We start from the raw sequence: 20,364 nt of genomic DNA on the forward strand, positions 1-20,364 counted from the left end.
CAACAAAACAAACAATCTAGTTAAGAAATGAGCTAAGGACTTAAACAGACATTTTTCAACAGAGGAAATCCAAATTGCCAACAGACACATGAAAAAAATGCTCAGGATCACTAGCCATCAGGGAAATGCAACTCAAAACCACAATGAGGTTTCACCTCACCCCAGTTAGAATGGCTTTCATACAGAAATCAACAAAAAACAAATGCTGGCATGGATGTGGGGAAAGGAATACCCTAATCCACTGTTGGTTAGAATGTAAACTGGTATGGAAATCAATTTGGAGATACCTCAGAAATCTGAGCATATAGCTACCATATGACCCAGCCATCCCACTCCTGGGAATTTATCCAAAGGAAATGAAATCAGCAAATAAAACAGTTATCTACACCCCTGTGTTTATTGCAGCTCAATTCACAATAGCTAACACATGGAATCAACCTAAATGGCCATCAACTGAAGACTGGATGAAGAAATTATGGGATATTTACACTGGAATACTACACAATGGTAAAAAAAAGTGAAATCCAATCATTTGCAACATAATTGATGAAGTCTGGAAAACACATAGTGAAATCAGCCAGTCCCAAAGGGACAAATACCATATGTTCTCCCTGATCTGTGGTAACTAACAGAACACCTAAAAGGAAATCTGTAAAGTGAAATAGACACATTGAGAAGCAATGACTTGAATAGCTCTTGTCTTGACTGTTGAGGAACAGGGTTTGTTTTTTTTTTGTTTGTTTGTTTGTTTGTTTGCCTTAATGGAGGATGGGATAGTGTATGGGAGAGGGAGGAGGTGGTAGGGTAGGAGTGGGGGTGGGAGTGGAGTTGTGAGGGTGGTCATGATGGGAAAAATCACTATATTCCTAAAGTTGTTCTTATGAAATTTGTACTCATTAAATAAATTGTTTCTTTGGGGGGAAAAAAGACAGTAATGCAAGAAATGAAAATATTTAGAAGAGTTGAATCTCCTGCCTCTGCTGAAGATTGAAGGAGGTTGGGGGCAGGCATTTGGTCTGGTGGTTAAGACACAAACTAAGATATGAATTAAAACTCTGAATTAAAAGTCCCATACCAGAGCACTTGGGTTCAGCTTCCAGCTCTGCTTCTGCTTCCAGCTTCCTGTTAATGTGCACACCCTGGAGGCAGCAGGTGATGGCTCAGATAGTTGGGTCCCTGCCATCCATGTGGGACACTTGGGAGCTCTAAGTTGATTTCTCAGCTCCCAGCTTTGACCTGGCCCAGTCCTTTAAAACTATGTACTTGCATTTATTTGATAAAGGATGCAAAATATGTAATTAAAAATGCTTTGACCTTGTTTTACAATGCTCACAATCAAAATAAGAATCCAATTTATATATTAAAAAAATCCTTTAAAGTTCACAATGTTCATAAGGAAAGTAAGGTCTTTTTTTTTTTTTTTTTTTTTTTTTTTTTTTTTTTTTTTATGACAGGCAGAGTTAGACAGTGAGAGAGTCAGAAAGGTCTTCCTTCTGTTGGTTCACCCTGCAAATGGCCGCCACGGCCGGCGTGCTGTGCCGATCCGAAGCCAGGAGCCAGGTGCCTCCTCCTGGTCTCCATGCGGGTGCAGGGCCCAGGCACGTGGGCCATCCTCCACTGCACTCCCGGGCCACAGCAGAGAGCTGGACTGGAAGAAGAGCAACTGGGACAGAATCCGGCACCCCAGCTGGAACTAGAGCCTGGGGTGCCAGCGCTGCAGGCAGAGGATTAGCCTAGTGAGCCACGGCGCCAGCTGAAAGTAAGGTCTTAACAAAAGATTGGGAGCCATCAGACATGAATGAGGGATTGAGTGAGTAATTAAGTATTTTGAGAAAAAATTTTGGACATGTTTGAAATGATTATAAATTTACTTCAATTGAGTGAATCATAAAAATGTTGAGAATTAGGGGATAGAAAGTAAGGATTGTGAATAAATCAGGGGTTGGGTAATTGCTGGACAATGAATTTATGAAGCAATAATGTACATAAAATATAAATAAGATTTTCTGTTATCAAATATTTTTTGAATATGTCATTTTTGATATATTCTTTGTGTCATTTTTGTTCATAACACTGAAAGAAACAGAAACCTAAATAACACTGAATGTGATACATACCTTCTTCTAAAACTGCACCCTAGCTCAGAAAACATGGAATGAGTTCAGTATGTACCTAATACGCAACAGTTAAAAAAATAAAAGTTAATTTACAATATTTTTGTTGGGGCAGATGTTGTGGTACAACACGTTAAGAAGCTCCTTGGGATGACCACATTCCATATCAGGGTGGCAATGTGAGTCCTGGCTGACCTATTCCTAATCAGATTTCTGCTTATGATCCTGGGAGACGGTGCATGCTAACTTGGGCATTTGGGCCCCTGCCATGCAAATGGGAGACCCAGGCTCCAGGCTTCAGACTGGCTCAACACTGGCTGTTATGGGTATTTGAAAATGACAAATCTCTCTCTCCTCTGTGTCTCCCTATCTCTCTGTCTTTTAAGTAGAAGAAAAAAATAAACATTGAGAAAATATTTTCTTGATTATGAAAATTATTAGGTTCACATTATTTTAAAAAGGAGAAAAATGCAAGAAGAGCAAATAAAAACACTTGTAATTCTATCACTCAGAACAAACTAATTAGTTTAAGTAATGTGTGGGTAGTGACAAGGTCTGCCTTTTTTCACACTTTGTTTTCAATGCCTGTCCCAGTGCCTAGAAGAAAATAGAGATTTCATTTAATGCCAAGTCATTCAGTAGAATGCCTGTGACTCTTATTTTTATAGAACAAATTTATCTTATGCGATTTCAAAAAACTTTTTTTTTTTCAAGATAGAATGTGTTGTGGAAAAAAACAGACAAGATTTATGCTATTTTTCTAACACCTACCATCCATGTGGCCTTCTCCATTTCTGAGCTTTCAGTAGTCATTTCCTTTCCTATGTTATGGGGAGATTAGTAATAGCTTCACTGTAGAGTTGCAGTGTTTCGTAATTTTTAATAATCAATTTGTAATAATAATATGTCATAATTAAATGTCACACTGTGCAAACTGTGCATGGCAGCTGGTAAGATTTCACTACTATTAGTTCATATTTGTCTTCTTTAGGTGGGGGAGTGTTTTTCAGTACAAATAATACTCCTAATTCAAACTGGACTTTTGTCATATATTCTTTAAAGAAAGAAGAGGAGAAGAAAAGAGTCTGGTAAGGATAGAGAAGGTATCTGGTATTGAATAATTAACTTCATGATCTTCAGACTGGTACTCATGGTTTGGATGAACCACAAAATTCAGTTTCATTGATAACAGACATTATATCCTGGGAATATACATAGTGGACCTTCTACAAATACTACTAACTGAAGATTACAGAGCATCCTTCTCTATGCCTGAGCATAAGTTCATGATCTTCACATCCATGGTTATAAGTGATGTAACCTCTGGAGCTGGACGAGACTCTAGAGATCATTTGATGCAAGATCTCCACCTTAGTGATGAGTAAATGCAGACCCCACAAGGTCATGTCTTGAGCAAGGTCAAAGAGGTTAAATTGACAAAGCTAAGAAAAGCTTAGTGGACTGCCATTATTCTATGTAGCATCTTGTTATACCAGGGTCCCAAAGCCAACATTACCTGCTGATACTTAAATATAGATGCTCACTTTGTATAAGTCTACCCTGAACTTTTACATACATATTTTATATATTCTTTTTATTGTATATACATAATCATGTTTTCTTCAAAAATTTGCAACTCAACCTTAGGTATTGTTGCTGAAGATTTGATAACTAGATAATCAACTTTGGATATGAAAATGGTTGGCTTGAACCATCTGGTTTTGATTGTAAATTAATCTTCAAAGGATGGAGATAAATAGAATTCTAAGTGAATAGGGATTACAAGGTCATCATCTTCTGATGTGAAAAAAGTAATAGATTTTCATCCAATTAATTGTTGAGAAACTTTGAGCATTTTCATACATATTTTGTTTTTAGATAATTTATCTTCCATAAGATTCATATAATAGTAGATATCACAGGATCCAACTGCCTTACCTTTCAGATAAGAAATTGATTCTTATTGATATTAAATGGCTTTCTCATGATCGTTTCTCCAGTTAGTGGGAAAAAGGGCAATTGTTAAGTGGTGGACACTTTTGAAAGACTTTTGCTGAGTATTTTCATTTAGAAGTTATTTTTCAGGACCTGCACATAGGATAAATATTATTTTCTACATTTGATCTTTGAACAAACAAGTCTTCAGCATCATTTGGCTGTTGAGTTTCATAAACACATCTGATTCTAGGATGGAACTCTTTTTATCACCAAATCTACTTGAGGAGAGATGCCGTCTAGATTCAAATTCATGTCTTCTGTCTCCAAATTTTTTCATACTGTCTAATTTGTCTTTATTTGAGAGTGAAGAGAGAGAGAGAGAGAGAGATTCACTCTCCAAATGTCTGGAGCAATTGTGGCTAGGTCAAATCAAAGCCAGAATCCTGGAACTCAATCTGGATCTCTCATGGGAGTGACAGGATCCAAGTAGTCATCATGTACTGTGTCCCAGAGTACTCGTTATAAAGAAACTGAACTCTGAAGTGGAGCTGAGACTGAAAGCCTGCCACTCTGATAGGGTATGCAGACATCCCCAAGCAACCTTCCAATCATTGTGCCAAAAGCTCGACCTGACATCATTTTAAATGCACACATTGCTTTAATGTGTTTTACTTTTCAAATATTGCTGTGGATATTATATATCCCTGAAGAGTTAATGTGTCAAATTGAATGCAGATATGTGGTGCATTATTACTTCTTTATTGCTGGTAACAAGTATGGAATGAATTTGACCTCATGTCTTTATTTTGATTATGTTTCAAAGTAAAGATTTGAGATCCACTCCTTAAACTTATCTGCTAAAACATAACGACTTACTTTTTAGTGTTTGGATTTTGAATTTAATTTATTTTTCATTATATTTTAAAGATTGAGCATCCGAGACAAGAGAGATCTTCCATTTGTGGTTTATTCCCAAATGTCTGCAAGAGTCAGACCTGGGTCAGGCCAAATTCAGGAACCTGGAACCCTATCTGAATCTCCCAAGTGAGTGGAAGGGATTCAAATACTTGAGCCATCACCTACTGCCTCCCAGGGTATACATTAGCAGAAAGATGAGCCAGAGTGGAGAAACCAGAACTCAAACCAGGCACTCCAACATTGGATGCAGAAACTCTAAGTGTTGTCTTTAAATGCTGTGCCAGATACCTGCCTCTGACTTATTTTTTGAATAATCTCTTTAACTGAAGGTTAAAACTATCACCTATATTCTGGGTTGTATTTGCTCTATGGATTTTTGAGGGCACAATTTATTTTTCTATATATCCTACAACATAAATCCATGTAATGACTATGTGGAATAGGCTGTTTGCTATACTGACATATATTTTAAAATAGACCACACATCTTTTTTTCAAAGCTGTCTGCTTTGCTAAATATGTTCATTCAACATAAAATAAGTTGGACTTTGTGACCTTTCGATGAACCATATGATTTAGTTACACATATTAGTTTCAAAAGGATTTACTTTTCCAAAGTCATTCTCTATGTGTAATACTATATGGGTAGGGAATTTTAATGGAAATTAAACATTTAAAAAGGCATTTTACTTAAAATTTAAAATAAAATATATTGATTATTATTTTTTTAACTAGGTGCAGAGCAATTTTATATAGAAGGATAAAATTCTACTGATGAGTGGAACATGGCATACAAATCAAAGAGGTTGAATCAAATTTGTCATCTAATTTTCTCTTTATAATTAATGGCAGGCAAAATTGAGATTTCCTATATGATATGAAAATTCTCCAGTTAAGTAATAAAAATATTTCAGTTTTAGAAATACATATTTGAATATACCTCAAGTATTAGAATTGAGTGAAATAAAATACGTAAGAAGACATCCTATAGTCACTTTAGAGAAAGACTGCACACTTACCAGCTTTTGTTGGATGACCTCAACTCAGAATGAACCCTAATTATAAGTCCACAGTAAACAGATGTCATTCATTTAATCTAAGCCATTGGGGAAATTAGGATATAACCCAAGAATTCCAACTTTTTCCATCATAATTATATAGAAAGTTTCCAAGTACATTCAACTGAGAAAGAGAGGGGACTGCAAAACTGGCCTTCACAGAGCACGAGTTATCTCTGAGGGATGGTGTGAGTGCTGTTAACACGTCATTTTTAAAATCTAGTAAAAGGTAAGGTTGGGCTTGTATCTGTCTCACCAAACCATGCAGTACTCCCTGAGAAGGAGTGGTATTCAGGGTGGGGAGAAGAAAGGTATCTTAATAATAAATAATCATATCTAATATTACTGGCAACTTACTATGTACCGTGAACATTGTTGCTTATATATCTTCATCCATTAGGAGAAGAAATTGTAGAGAGTGTGGTTTCTAACATTTTTGCATTTGAAGAGCCCTTCTCTAAAAATATTTAAAAAAAAATTCTAACATGACAGCACTCATCATCACTAAACAGAGCATGACAAAAAGCTATTTTTTTTTTTTTGGACAGGCAGAGTTAGACAGTGAGAGAGAGAGAGACAAAGAGAAAGGTCTTCCTTTTTCCATTGGTTCACCTCCCAAGTGGCTGCTACTGCGGGCGCGCTGCGCTGATCCAAAGCCAGGTGCTTCTCTTGGTCTCCCATGCGGGTGCAGGTCCCAAGGACCTGGGCCATCCTCCACTGCACTCCTGGGCCACAGCAGAGAGCTGGACTGGAAGAGGAGCAACCGGGACAGGACCGATGCCCTAACCCGGACTAGAACCCGGAGTGCTGGCGCTGCAGGCGGAGGATTAGCCTATTGAGCCGTGGTGCTGGCTGACAAAAAGCTACTTTGAATTTCATGTTTTTAAGTGCATTTATGCTACCTGATCAGAATAGTACCTTTAAAATACATATATGTGATATAAAGAGATTTATAGATATATACATAGCTATGCACATGTTTATATGAAGTACATATAATATATACAAACAGTATATAATGTATACATGTGAAATATTTTTTATCCAGCCATTCTGAATCTGTTAGTAAGTAATACCTTGAAGTAATCTTGAGGCCATCTAAGGCAAAAAACTTTGTTTTTAAAAATGGATATTTACTGTAACTTGGTGCCTTAACTCCCTAATTCATGTATAACCAATTCCAAAGTGTGAGATGTGCTCTACCTTACAATTTCATAGTTATCTTACTAAATTTTTGAGTTATTGATTTTTTCCTTTTAAAACATATTCAATTTATTTTCTTTGATTAACCTGTAATACCTGTATATCTTTGTGGGTTAGGGTGTGATATTTATTTACTTATTTATTTAATTTTTTAAGATTTATTTATTTATTTGAAAGTTAGAGTTATACACAGAGAGAAGGAGAGGCAGAGAGAGAGACATCTTCCATCCACTGATTCACTCCCCAATTGGCCACAATGACTGGAGTTGTGCCAATCCTAAGTCAGAAGCCAAGAGCTTCCTCTGGGTCTTCCCAGGCAGGTGCAGGAACCCAAGGACTTGGGCCATCTTCTACTGCTTTCCCAGGCCAGAGTAGGAAGCTCCTGGCTTCGGATTGGTGCAGTGCTGGCTGTGGTGGCCATTTGGGCAGTGAACCAACGGAAGGAAGACCTTTCTCTCTGTCTCTCTCTCTCACTGTCTATACCTGTCAAATAAAAAAATTAAAAGAAAGAAAGTGGAACATCCAGGACTCAAACCTGTACCCATATAGTTTGGCGGCACCACAGGTGGCAGCTTTACCTGCTAGGCAATAGCGTCGGCCCCGAGGGTACAATGTTTAAAAACAACTGCACAATGCAAGTTGATCAAATTTGGTATGTGGATTTTCCATTTCCTTATCTTTTACTTGTGTTTGGAGCCTACCAGCTAGTCCCTTCCCTTTACTTACACAGTATATTATACATTATTGTGAACTATAGATGTCCCACTGTGCTGCAAAACACTAGAACTTGTAATTTCTCTCTGATGGTGTTTTGGTACCCATTATACAACCTCTTCTCCCTCATACCCAACTCTAGTAAGCACTGTTCTAAGTTCAGATCAATCATGGTTTTTGTTTTTTTCAACTTTGACATATGAGAGAGAACATACAGTATTTGTCTTTCTGTGTCTGACTTATTTCACTTAACATAATGGTCCCCCAGTTTCAAGCATTTTGCTGTACCTGTCAGGATTTAACTCTTTTTATGACTGAATAATATTCCATTATGTATGTAGACCACATCTTCTTTACCTTTCATCCATCAATAGACATCTAAATAGATTCCAGGTCTTAGCCATTGTGAAGAATGCTGCGATGAACATGGGACTGCAGATTTATCTTTCATATTCTTGTATCATTTCATCTGAATATATAACTCGAGGTGGTAGAGGTGCATCATATGGTAATTCTATTTTTAGTTTGCTGAAGGCCCTCCATCCTGCTCTTCATAATGGCTATATTAATCTGCATTTCCAATGGTAGTGGGTAAGTTTTCTGTGGGGAGCAACTGAGACTAGACTAAGTTACTGGAATTAAGACTTATTCTATGCATCTGCTCTCCCACAATATGGCGCTGAGAGAGAGAGACCAAACAACCTCTACGCAGCTGCCTCATCAGTTTGACAAGCTGCAGGAGCTGATCCTGCTCAAGATTGGAGGAGAGCAGCGTGCTCGGCATGTGGGTAGCAGAGTTGGGATTGGTGGAAGAGGACTATAAAGGAGGAGAGAGACAACATGCACCGGGAACATCTGAAGGAACACCTGAGCAGCCCCCGAGAGAGCCGGCCGGCGGTGTGCCGCTCCTCCGCGGAAGTGGGGAAAGTGGCCAGGGGGAACTGCCCTTCCACGGAGGTGGAGGGGTCGGCAGCCAAGCCGGGAAGGACCAGCAGCAAACCCGGGAAGGGCCGAGCAGACAAAAGAACAGCGCAGGGTCCAGTGTCGTTCCTCCGCGAAGAGGGGGAGCGACAGTTTTCTTTTTCCACATCCTCACCAGCATTTGTTTCTTTTTGTCATTTTGATAATAGCCATTGTAACTGGAGAGAGATGATACTCTGTGATGGTTTGGAATTGTATTTCTCTGATGCCCAGTTATATTTTGAATGTGGACATTCAGTTTTCCTTGTGCTGTTTACAGAAGAGACTGTCTTCCCTCCAGTGTATGTTTTTGGAAACTTTGTCAATGATCAGTTGGCTATACATATGTAGAATAATTTCTGGAATCTCTGTCGTATTGCATTGATCTATGTTTGTGCTTACGCTGTTCTATGCTATTTTACTTACAATAGATCTGTAGTATATCTTGAAAGCTGGTAATATGATACCTTCAGCTTTATTCTCCTTATTCAAGATTGCTTTGTTCATTTAAGATCTTTTTTGCTTCCATATGAAATTTAGGATTGTTTTTCTAGTTTTCTGAAGAATGTCACTGATATTTCAACGAGCATTGCATTGATTCTGTAAATTCCTTTTGGGTAATATGGACATTTTAATACTGATAGTTATTCCATTTCATGAACATGGAAGATCATTTCCTTTTTTGTGTGTCTTCCTTAGTTTCTTTGACCAGTGCTTTGTAATTTTTTATTGTTCAGGTCTTTCATATTCTTGGTTAAATTTATTCCAAGATATTTACTTCTGTAGTTAATTGCAAAAGTGAAATTCCTTATCATTTCTAACTCAGTGAGTTCATTATTGTTTTATAAAAATACTGATTTGGGGGAGCTGACTTTGTGGCATGGAGAGTAAAGCCACCATCTGCTACACCAGCATTCCATGTGGGTACCAGCTTCAGGTCCTGACTGCTCCACTTCCTATCCATCTCCCTGAATACTGCTGGGAAAAACAGTGGAAGATGGCCCAAGTGTTTGGGCCCTTAGCATCCACATGGGAGACTCAGATAAAACTCCTGGATTCTAGCTTTGGCTTGGCCAAAGCCTGGCCATTATGACCATCTAGGGAGGGACCCAACAGATTCTCTCTCTCTCTCCCCCTCCCTCCCTCCCTGTCTCTCTCTATATATATATGTTGTGTTTGTGTTTGTGTTTGTGTGTGTGTGTGTGTGTATGTGGGTCTGTCCAGAACTCTGATTTTAAAAGAAAATATATAAATCCTTAAAAATATATTGGTTTTTACAGGTTGATTTTGTGTGCTAGAGCTTTACTTGTTGCTCCCCGTCTTCGTGGAGGAACGACACAGGACCCTGCGCTGTTCTTTTGTCTGCTCGGCCCTCCCCGGGTTTGCTGCTGGTTCTTTCCGGGTTGGCTACTCTCCCTTCCACCTCCGTGGAAGGGCGGTTCCCCCTAGCCACTTTCCCCACTTCCGCGGGGGAGCGGCACACCGCCGGCCGGCTCTCTCGGGGGCTGCTCAGGTGTTCCTTCAGATAGATGTTCCTCTTAGATGTTCCTGGTGCATGTTGTCTCTCTCCTCCTTTATAGTCCTCTTCCGCCAATCCCAACTCGGCTGCCCACATGCCGAGTACGCTGCTCTCCTCCAATCAGGAGCAGGATCAGCTCCTGGAGGTCATCACTCAAGTTGGCAAGAGGCAGCTGCGTAGAAGCTGTTTTCTCCTCTCCCAGCGCCATATTGTGGGAGAGCAGATGCATAGAATAAGTCTTAATTCCAGTAACTTAGTCCAGTCCGGGTTGCTCCCCACATTTACTGAATCTGTTTATGAGTTCTAATGGTGTCTTGGTAGAGGCTTTATTTAATTTTATGTCTGTATAGAATCATTGTATCTGCAAACAGGAATGATTTGACTTCTTCCTTTCCTGTTGCATGTCTTTTATTTCTTTCTCTTATCTAATGACTCTGGCTAAAACTTCCAGTACTTTATTGATTAAGAATGATTATAGCGGACTTCCTTGTCAGATTCCAGATCTCAGAGGAAATGTTTTCAGCCTCCCCTCATTCAACATGATGTTGGATATGGATTTGTTTATATGTCTTTATTTTCCTGATGTCTATTCTTTCTCTATATATTTTTTCCAAAGTTGTTGTCTTGAATAGATGTTGAATTTTATCAAATTCTTTTTCTGTCTATTGAGATAATCATGCTATTTTTATTCTTCATTCTATTGATGTGATGTATTTTGTTTTTTGATTTGCACATGTTGAACCATCCCTGCATCCCTAGGAAAAATTTCTCCTCATTACAATGAATCATATTCTTGACATGTTGTTGGCTTTGTTTTGCTAGAGTTGCTAGTGTATTGTTAAAAAGTTTCTCATCTATGTTCATCAGGGATATTGGTCTATCAGGTTTTGTTATGTCCTGAATTATTTTTCTTAAGTATCAATTTTATTCATAAAACCTTCCATATTACACAAGAAATAGATTTTTCTCTGTATCAATTTTATTTTCACTATGTTTTAAGATGTTCTCTATCATTGTTAAAATTGCTATTGCGGATGGCTCCGTGGCTCACTTGGTTAATCCTCCGCCTGCTGCCCATGCATCCCATATGGGTGCCAGGTTCTAGTGCTGGTTGCTCCTCTTGCAGTCCGGCTCTCTGCTGTGGCCTGGGAGTGCAGTGGAGGATGGTCCAAGTGCTTTGGCCCCAGTACCCGCATGGGAGACCAGGAAGAAGCACCTGGCTTCTGGTTTCAGATTCGCGCAGCAGCAGCTGTAGCAGCCATTTGGGGGTGAAACAATGGAAGGAAGACCTTTCTCTCTGTCTCTCTCTCTCGCTGTCTAAAACTCTGTCAAATAAAAAAATAAAATTGCTATGATCTGAATGTCTGTGTGCACCTTTCTTTCCCCACCCCAAATTCTTTTGTTGAGATGATAAGAGGCCTGCACTGTGATACAGTGGGTAAAGCCATCACCTACAGTACCAGCATCTTATATGGGGGCCAGTTCCAGTCGCAACTGCTCCACTTCCAATCAAACTCCCTGCTAATGTGCCTGGGATGGCAGTGGAGGATGGCCCAGGTGCTTGGGCCTTTGCACCTATGTTGGGGATTTGGAGGAAACTCCTGGCTCCTGGCTTCAGATTGGCTCAGCTCTGGCCACTGCAACCATTTGGGCAGTGGACCACCAAATGGAAGATCTCTCTCTCTCTCTCTCTCTCTCTCTCTCTATATATATATATATATATATATCTTTCTACCCTACCACCAGCTCTATAATTCTGCCTTTCAAAAGAATAAATAAATCTTTTTAAAAAATAGTAATTCCAAAGGTGATGATATTAAGGAAGTGGAGCCTTTGTGAGGTGAATAAATCATGGGGCAGAGACCCCAGGAGAAACTTACAGCTTCCATCATAAGTTTGTAGCAAAATTGATTGAAAAAGGAAGTGAGCCCTCACTAAATGCCAGACCTGCTGATGCCTTAATCTGAACTTTCCAGGCTTCAGAACTGTGGGAAATAATTCATTGCTTATAAATCACTTAGTTTATGATTTTTTAAAAAAATTATTTTATTTATTCGAAAGGCAGAATCACAGAAAGAAGTAGAGAAAGACAGAGAGAGAGAGAGAGAGAGAGAGAGAAAGAGAATGAGAGAGAGAGAGGTGTCTTCCATCTGCTGGTTCACTTCCCAAATGGCCACAATGGCTGGAGCTGAGCCAATCTGAAGTCAGAAGCCAGAAGCTTCTTCCAGGTCTCCCATGTGGGTGCATCCACTGCTTTCCGAGGTGCATTAGCAGGGAGCTGGATCAGAAGTAGAGTAGCTGGGGCTTTAACCCACAGTGCCACAGCACTGGCCCCAACTCTATTTATGAGAATGCTTTCTAAGAGATACCTCTTACCTAAGGTTTCAGTACTGAGTGTCAGCGTATTCTGATTTTCTGGTAACTTTTGTCCACCTCAGCAAAGAGTAGAACTTATAGAGAATTTTACACAAATTGGTAACCATTTGGTACTGAAGAAAGGTTATCCTTTGGAGACTTTTTAAAGTAAAGAGATCCCATATACCTAGAGAAACTTAATTATTGCCTGGTTTGAATGGAAAAGACCTGATGACTTAAAGCCATAAAGTTCCAGAAATCATCTCAGGCTCATGGGAAAAACCTAAAAAGTTGGCTTATTGATGGACTTCAGTTGACCAACTTGGACTCACGGAGAATAGATCTATTCCCTCTTCCTTATTGTGGTCTTAGAAGTATCTGATCTGCATAGATTTATCTCTCCTCCAAGTTTAATATTTATCATTTATTTTACTGGACTTTATAAGATATGATTGCTGATGGCTTCCCTCAGATTCTTTAAGTTCATTACTATGGACTGAATGAATAGTGATTTTTCAGGAGTTGTTGGCGAGCATCAGCACTGGTAAGAGCCATCACCTGCATTATCTGGACACTAGGCCACCATTAATATGATTCAAGAGAGAAAACATGTCATACCATTCACTAATCATGATCTTGTTATCTTCCCCTTCTCCACACACCCTTTCCCTCCTCCCAATAACACCTCTGTTCCATAAGTCTCTTGACTTTCTCTAAGAAAGGGGATATGCACTGTAGTGTCCTCTGGGAGACCTTAAGCAAGGGGACGGTAATTTTCTAGACCACAAGAGGAAGGAAGGATTTCAATTCAATTCTTTTGAACTTGAAACCCAGATGATAGGATAAGAATGGGAATTAGAGATACTTTGTCTGGTCAGCCCTTCAGCCTGCTACCTATTGAATCAATGTCTTAGACTCTGTCTAAATTAGAATTCTAGTAAAGATAATACATTCAGACTTAAGTTGATTTTAGATTTTATTTCACACATTCATGAGAAATGGTGATTGTATATTATCCTGAGTTTCTAAGTGGTTCTCCTGGCCAGCCCTGATGATTTAGCACACTCATCCTGTGAAACTCAAATAAATAAAAATCTCTATGCTTGAACGGTTTGATTTGACATCATGAATAAGCAAAATGTCTTCATAATTAATTGCTCCCTCCCAGGCCTCTCTATTTCAGCAGCATAGAAGTACAAACACAGATATTTATTTCTGTGAAATCTTTCCAGTGTAAATGTGTGCATGGGTGTATAAATAAATTTGTATAAAGAAAAACTACTTTATTTGTTGCCTTCTAATTTTATATTCAATATTTTTCTTGGCTACTTATAATTGAATATCTTCTACATTCATGAAAATTCTATGAAGCATATATGAAGAATCTTTTGCTTCCAAGTATATTGAAATGGATCTCACCATTCACATATTTGTGTCATCCATAGCACTGTTTTTATTGCCACCTGGGATTACTTAATAATCAGAAAAAGAAGAAATGAAAGAAACATGATATCTAATTATTCCACTGTTAAGAATGTTTGTGTCAAGAAAGTATAAATGATTTCCATTGTGAGAAAGCATGTTTTATGTGAAAGTTAAAAATCTAAATTCAGAGAGAGAGGGAAAGAGAGAGAAACACACTGGGCCTGAAACTGAAATTTATTAACACTTGTAAAAACCCCATTAAAACTCTTCAATTTATGCCACTTAAGCAAGTTTACATGCTGGAATCACTTGAGATTTTACATTGAAGGCAGACCGTTTGATGTTTTATGAATTACCAGAGGTCTAAGAGACAGATTCTTATAGCGTAGTATCACATTTTATGGAAGACCCGATTTTCATATTTGTCTGAGATCTTACTTTACTTACTGCTTTGGACAACAGTGATTCCAGGGAGTGCTCACTTATTTATAGTGGTATAGGAAAGAATGAATTGTTGCTGAGCCATAATAGAGCTTGAGGTAAAAGGAGAAAAATCAGCAATACTCATCCTTCCTTTATTTGACATTATATTTGAAATTTTGGCAGAAATTTAAAGAGTTATTTATTTCATTTGAAAGTCAGCATTACAGAGAGAGAGGAGAGACAGAGAGAGAGAGATGTTCCATTCACTGGTTCACTCCCCAAATGGCTGCAACAGCCAGTGCCAAGCCAGGCCAAAGCCAGGAGCCAGGAGCCAGGAGCTTCACCCAGGCCTTCCATGTGGGTAGTAGGGGCTCTAGTAGTAGGCCATCTAACGCTGTTTTTCCCAGGCCGTTTAGCAGGCAGTTGGATCAGAAGTGGAGCAGCTGAGATACAAATCAACACTCATATGGGATGCTGGCATTTCCGGTGGCAGTTTTACCAGCTAGTCCACAGTGCTGACCCCTTGGCAGTAATTTTTTTAAGATGTTGAATTAAAGTAAGAGTACTGCTTAATATTAATTCCTGAGATTGTGGTGGCCCCTTAAATTTGTGCCTATAGCAAGAGCCTCACTTTACTAACCCTAGAATTCCTTCCTTCCTTCCTTCCTTCCTTCCTTCCTTCCTTCCTTCCTTCCTTCCTATCTTTCTTTCTTTCTTTCTTTCTTTCTTTCTTTCTTTCTTTCTTTCTTTCTTTCTTTCTTTCTTTCTTTCTTTCTTTCTCTCTCTCTCTCTCTCTTTCTCTCTCTCTCTCTCTCTTATCTTTTATCATTTATATAACTTTCTACCTACTTATCTAGGTATCTTTTTTGTAAATTGTTAATCATATCTGACTTTACCTTTTCATCTTATAGTTGAGGCCCATTCTTTCTTCCTTTCCTATATTCCTAGCAAAGTTAAACAATAGATAATTACAGTATTTCCCTGTGAGCATCTTCTCATATTTTTAAGATATCTTTCAATCTAGGTTGATTAACCTCAGAAAGCTTTGCTTTTCCATATTTTGACTTTCCAGTTTTGTGACTCCAAGATAAATTTTCTTCAGATTTCTCAAGCCATTTGATACCTGAGGAAAGATACAATCATATTTTTCCAAATTTTGTATCCTCATGCTGTATTTGTTTTTAAAAAGACTGTCAGGACTATTTTTGTTTCCTGTTCAATCTTTCCCTGGAGTTAGGAGTAAGTCATTGACAGAGGACTTGGATGGTGATGAAAGGTGGTATACATGTGTAATATGTGCATATGTTGGAGCAGAACATAACAGATAATTGTCCTATGAATATTATGCAAAACATGTTAGATTTTGGAGTGAAGCCAATTCTTTGTCTGCAAGATGAGACTGTGTGTTTTTGAGAAGGTAAGGACCATGTAAGTTTAAAAATGTTAAAATCAATATGATACTGGTCTCAACACACACTGTTACCTTCTTCCTCTGAAGTTTCAGAGATGCAAGTCCACCATATTCAACACTAGAAAGTTTGAGTTTGGATGAGAAAAGAAGGACTTTGGCTCTAACCAGAAAGTAAGAATCTGTGTCAGAATTTCTAAATAACTTTTACTGTTATATTCTTGAATTTTCTCTTCTTCACTTAGCAAAATTTGTTCTTTATTACTCTACTCTTACCTTGTGAAACATTATTTTAGTTGTAGCTGATTGCTTTGGCAGTTTACTCTGTTGTTTTGTATTTCGCTTTTCTATTCCTAGGAATCTGGCCTTGCCCCTTTACCCTTCAGAGCTTAATAAGAACCTTCTCTCTGTTGAAGCCTTTAGGTCACCAATAGAAATGTTAAACAGTCATGGACTCAGAACTGACCCTGGAGGAACCATGGCACCATTTGTTGTGTGTCCCTAGGTTGACACTGATGCATTGATAACCTCTCTCTGGGCCTGACTCTCCAGCTGGTTTTCCACTCACCTCATAACTGAGTAGCTCAGACCTTGTTTTTCCACTTAATTGATGTGTGTGTTGTGTGCGGAAGAATCAAAGACACTGCTAGAACTTAAGATTGATTATATCGCTGGTTTCCTTTGGTCAACCAGAACTCCCACAAGGATATGCTTCTGGTCAGACTAGACATATTCTTGTCAGAGCCAGGATGGTTTTCTTATCAAAGTGTTTACTATTTTATGCTGTGATTATTTCTCCAATATACTTTTTTGTCAAAATCCTGTTTAAATTCTTCTAGACTATTTGTAATCACCTATAAAGTAAGTGCAAAATTCAGAATAGCTTTCAACTTTTCTCCTAAGGACGAAAAAGAGAATCTTTCTTTTAATGTATTAAACCAAAAGCCACAGAGTTAGGGGATAAAATTGTTCAGAAGAAAACAAAGAAATCAGTGCTTTCCAGTGAACTTTATGGAATTTGTCTATGTCATTTCTCTCTTCCTTTTCTTCTATTCTTTCCTGAACTTGGCATATATTCTGTTAGTCATTCAAGTAAGAAATCACCCCATTTTGAGAGCTATAACTTCATCTTGTTCATTAATGTCTCTGCCTTAGGGTACAAAGCACGGGTGCATCAATGTCTACCTGCAGGTATAATAAAAATAGATGTATCACACAGAGATGGATCATTTGTCTAGTTTATAGGGAATTCCTTTCTGTGCCGGGGGAATTTAAGTATTCACTTGAAAGGATCAGCCATGGCAGCGAGGCTTCTGCTGTTCTTCATTCACCACAAAGCAGTAATTCAATTAATTTATTACTTTGAAAGATTTTGACACAACAGTGGTGTACATGACCTACTCATGTAGAGAACAGATGAAAATGCTGTGTTGGTGAAAGTCTTCCATCTCCTTAATGAGATGTGATACTGTTTAGGGCATTCTAAGGCATAAGAATATGTTGAAAATTCAAACTGAAAGGAAAGGGATGGAAAAAAGAATTTGGTAGATGAGATACCCCACAATATATTTGTCACGATTTCCAGTTGTGAAAGGATGAAATCTGCTTTTATCTTTGGAAGGCAAAGCTTTACCTTTGTCAATTTTAAGGAGACGACTATACAGTAACTTTCCTAGATTTTTATATTTTTATTCTTTTGAATAAAAGATGTCACAGAAACATAACTGATAATGCTGTATGCAAGATGGATGCAAACTTCTCATGAATATTTTAGTATAGGCATTGAATTCCATGCTGATGAATTGTCCACTCCTGTTCTATGCTGAGGAGTCCATGAAGAACTGGTGATGGCAACTAAGAGGAAGGAGCCTTTGCCCCTGTCACCATGGAGCTTCCTGTGTAGTTCTGGGATGGCAAAGACACTCAAGATGAGGCCCTCTACTGTCAGTCACACTGCTGGTCAGAAATGAAAGAAAAACATGGCATCAACTCAACTCACCCTTTGTCCTAACAGATCTTTACTTCTCTCTATTGTTAGTGAGCAAGTCTATTTCCCTCATTGGGTTCTAAGTTCCCTTAAGGCATAGTGTTTGAAATGAACCCATAAATAAAAACGAAAATAAAATACACTGAAGGCAAAATAAATATGAGTTCAAAAGAAACTGAAACATTTAACATAAAATCTAAAGTTCAGGGCTAGCAGAATTTTATTTTTTTTGGTAGTTCATGCATTGCACAAGGGTTCTATTCTTTTGAATAAAAGATATCAACAGAAACATAATTGAAAATACAGAAAGCAAGATGGATGCAAACTTTTCATGAGTATTTCAGAATATGCGGATTGAACTCCAGGCTGTACTTTGCTACCAAGCCTATGCCTATGGTGCTGAATCTGCCTTCTTTAAAAGATATTACTCCCTCTCCTAGTGTGCCCACAGCTGGACATTGCCTTTAAGGTATGAATTTTAAGTATTCGTTAAGAAGAGAGACTAAGAATGATCTGTAATTTGTTTTAAAATCCCCAGTTCAGTAATTCTAAGCCAGATGGTGTGGGACACAAACATGACAAAGCCACAAAAGAGAATGGAAGCAGGTCTAAGAGCAAATAATTTCCTTTTACCATACTCACTAACGGTCCCACAAATTTTCTGAGGAAAAATAGTATCAGAAATTTATAACTAAAGTAGATACCTGCTTTTCACTCATAAGTTCCTTGATAGAGAATGGTAAATATAGTTCTAGTAACTAATTAGTAAACTGATTGCAGTTCACATCCATAGTGTGGATTCTCATTTTCACTGGTGACTTTTATTTTTATGATCTCAAATTAAAAATAAGCAAGCAATAAAAAACCAACTCCAAGAATTGTTAGAGAAGACGATTGCACCAAAAGAACTCCACCTGATACTGACAATCATGATTCAGGTGTCCTGGTGGCTAGACCTAGTCAGCAGAACCACATCTGGCTTGTGTATCCTGTTAGGGAAGCTGGCACTCCTGCCAGTTACTATTAACACAACCATAGATGATAAGATAGGCACCCCTACAAACAATGGGGGAGCCTTCCCTGGAGACAATAGGTTTGGAATAGCAGTTAAGAAGAGAAAGCCACCTTCAGACAAAAGAGAAAGGTATTTCAGGGAGAGGTTGCATGCTGGAGGTTGACAGCAGAAGTTTGGCTACTGTGTGTTTTTAATTTGGCAAGAGAAAGTTTGTGGAGCTATGGAGATGATACACTTAATCAAAACTTAATTGGTAGAGTGTCGCTCCCCGTCTTCGTGGAGGAACGACACAGGACCCTGCGCTGTTCTTTTGTCTGCTCGGCCCTCCCCAGGTTTGCTGCTGGTTCTTCCCGGGTTGGCTACCGTCCCTCCACCTCCGTGGAGGGGCGGGCCCCCTGCCACCTTCCCCACTTCCGCGGGGGAGCGGCACACTGCCGGCCGGCTCTCTCGGGGGCTGCACAGGTGTTCCTTCAGATGTTCCCCTTAGATGTTCCTGGTGCATGTTGTCTCTCTCCTCCTTTATAGTCCTCTTCCACCAATCCCAACTCGGCTGCCCACACGCCAAGTACGCTGCTCTCCTCCAATCAGGAGCAGGTCCTACAGTTTATTGGTTGAACTGGAGGCAGCTGTGTAGAAGCTGTTTCTCCCTTCTCAGCGCCATATTGTGGGAGAGCAGATGTATAGAATAAGTCTTAATTCCAGTAACAGTATAGTCCGAGTTGCTCCCCACAGTAGAGCACTTAATGTTTTAGTCAACAGCTTTATTCTTTTCTGTGTTCTTCCTAGCCCTCCAAAGCTGTTGCGCTCATGAAGATATCACTTTGGAAGAAAGAATAATTGCATTGAATGAGAGTATACAGGACACTCTTGAAGTATGTATCATGGTGTTTAATCATGATATTGTGAGTAATTGGGAATATAAAGGTTCTTTCAAAATGCTTGCTTGGTCTTTATGAACCTTCCTGGATATAGCATCATAAAACTGACCCCAAGCGATTTGCAGGATCCATCATTTGTGTTTTATAAGATGAATACTGAATAAATACCATAGCATGCAGATACGCATCATATAAACAAAATGGGTGAAATTCTGTTTTTTAAAATGTGTAAAATGCTTAATATAATAAAAGTTCAGTATTATAAATGCAATAAGTTAAAAATACTTTTGTAATCATATTTTTAACTTTTTTATTTATATGAAAAGTACAAATTCCATGTATTTCTTAAATACAGTTTTAAGAGCATAATGATACTTTGTATTGTACCCTCCATCCCTGCCTCTCTCCCACCCTTCCTCCTCCTTCTTTTATTAATTTTTCTTTTAGTTC

At 38.6% G+C, this 20,364-nt stretch overlaps 1 long non-coding RNA gene across 1 annotated transcript in view; it reads left to right on the plus strand.

Moving 5' to 3' along the window:
* The window catches only part of LOC127491559 (uncharacterized), an 83,728-nt gene extending 63,754 nt beyond the window's left edge, over nt 1-19,974 (plus strand). Inside the window, exon 3 of the long non-coding RNA XR_007920272.2 lies at nt 19,823-19,974. This is a non-coding gene — a long non-coding RNA (uncharacterized lncRNA). The remainder of the gene's footprint in view (nt 1-19,822) is intronic.
* The last annotated feature ends 390 nt before the right edge of the window (nt 19,975-20,364 follow it).

This window comes from Oryctolagus cuniculus, chromosome 3, assembly GCF_964237555.1.
Source record: "Oryctolagus cuniculus chromosome 3, mOryCun1.1, whole genome shotgun sequence".
In the NCBI taxonomy this organism is placed as follows: Eukaryota; Metazoa; Chordata; class Mammalia; order Lagomorpha; family Leporidae; genus Oryctolagus; species Oryctolagus cuniculus.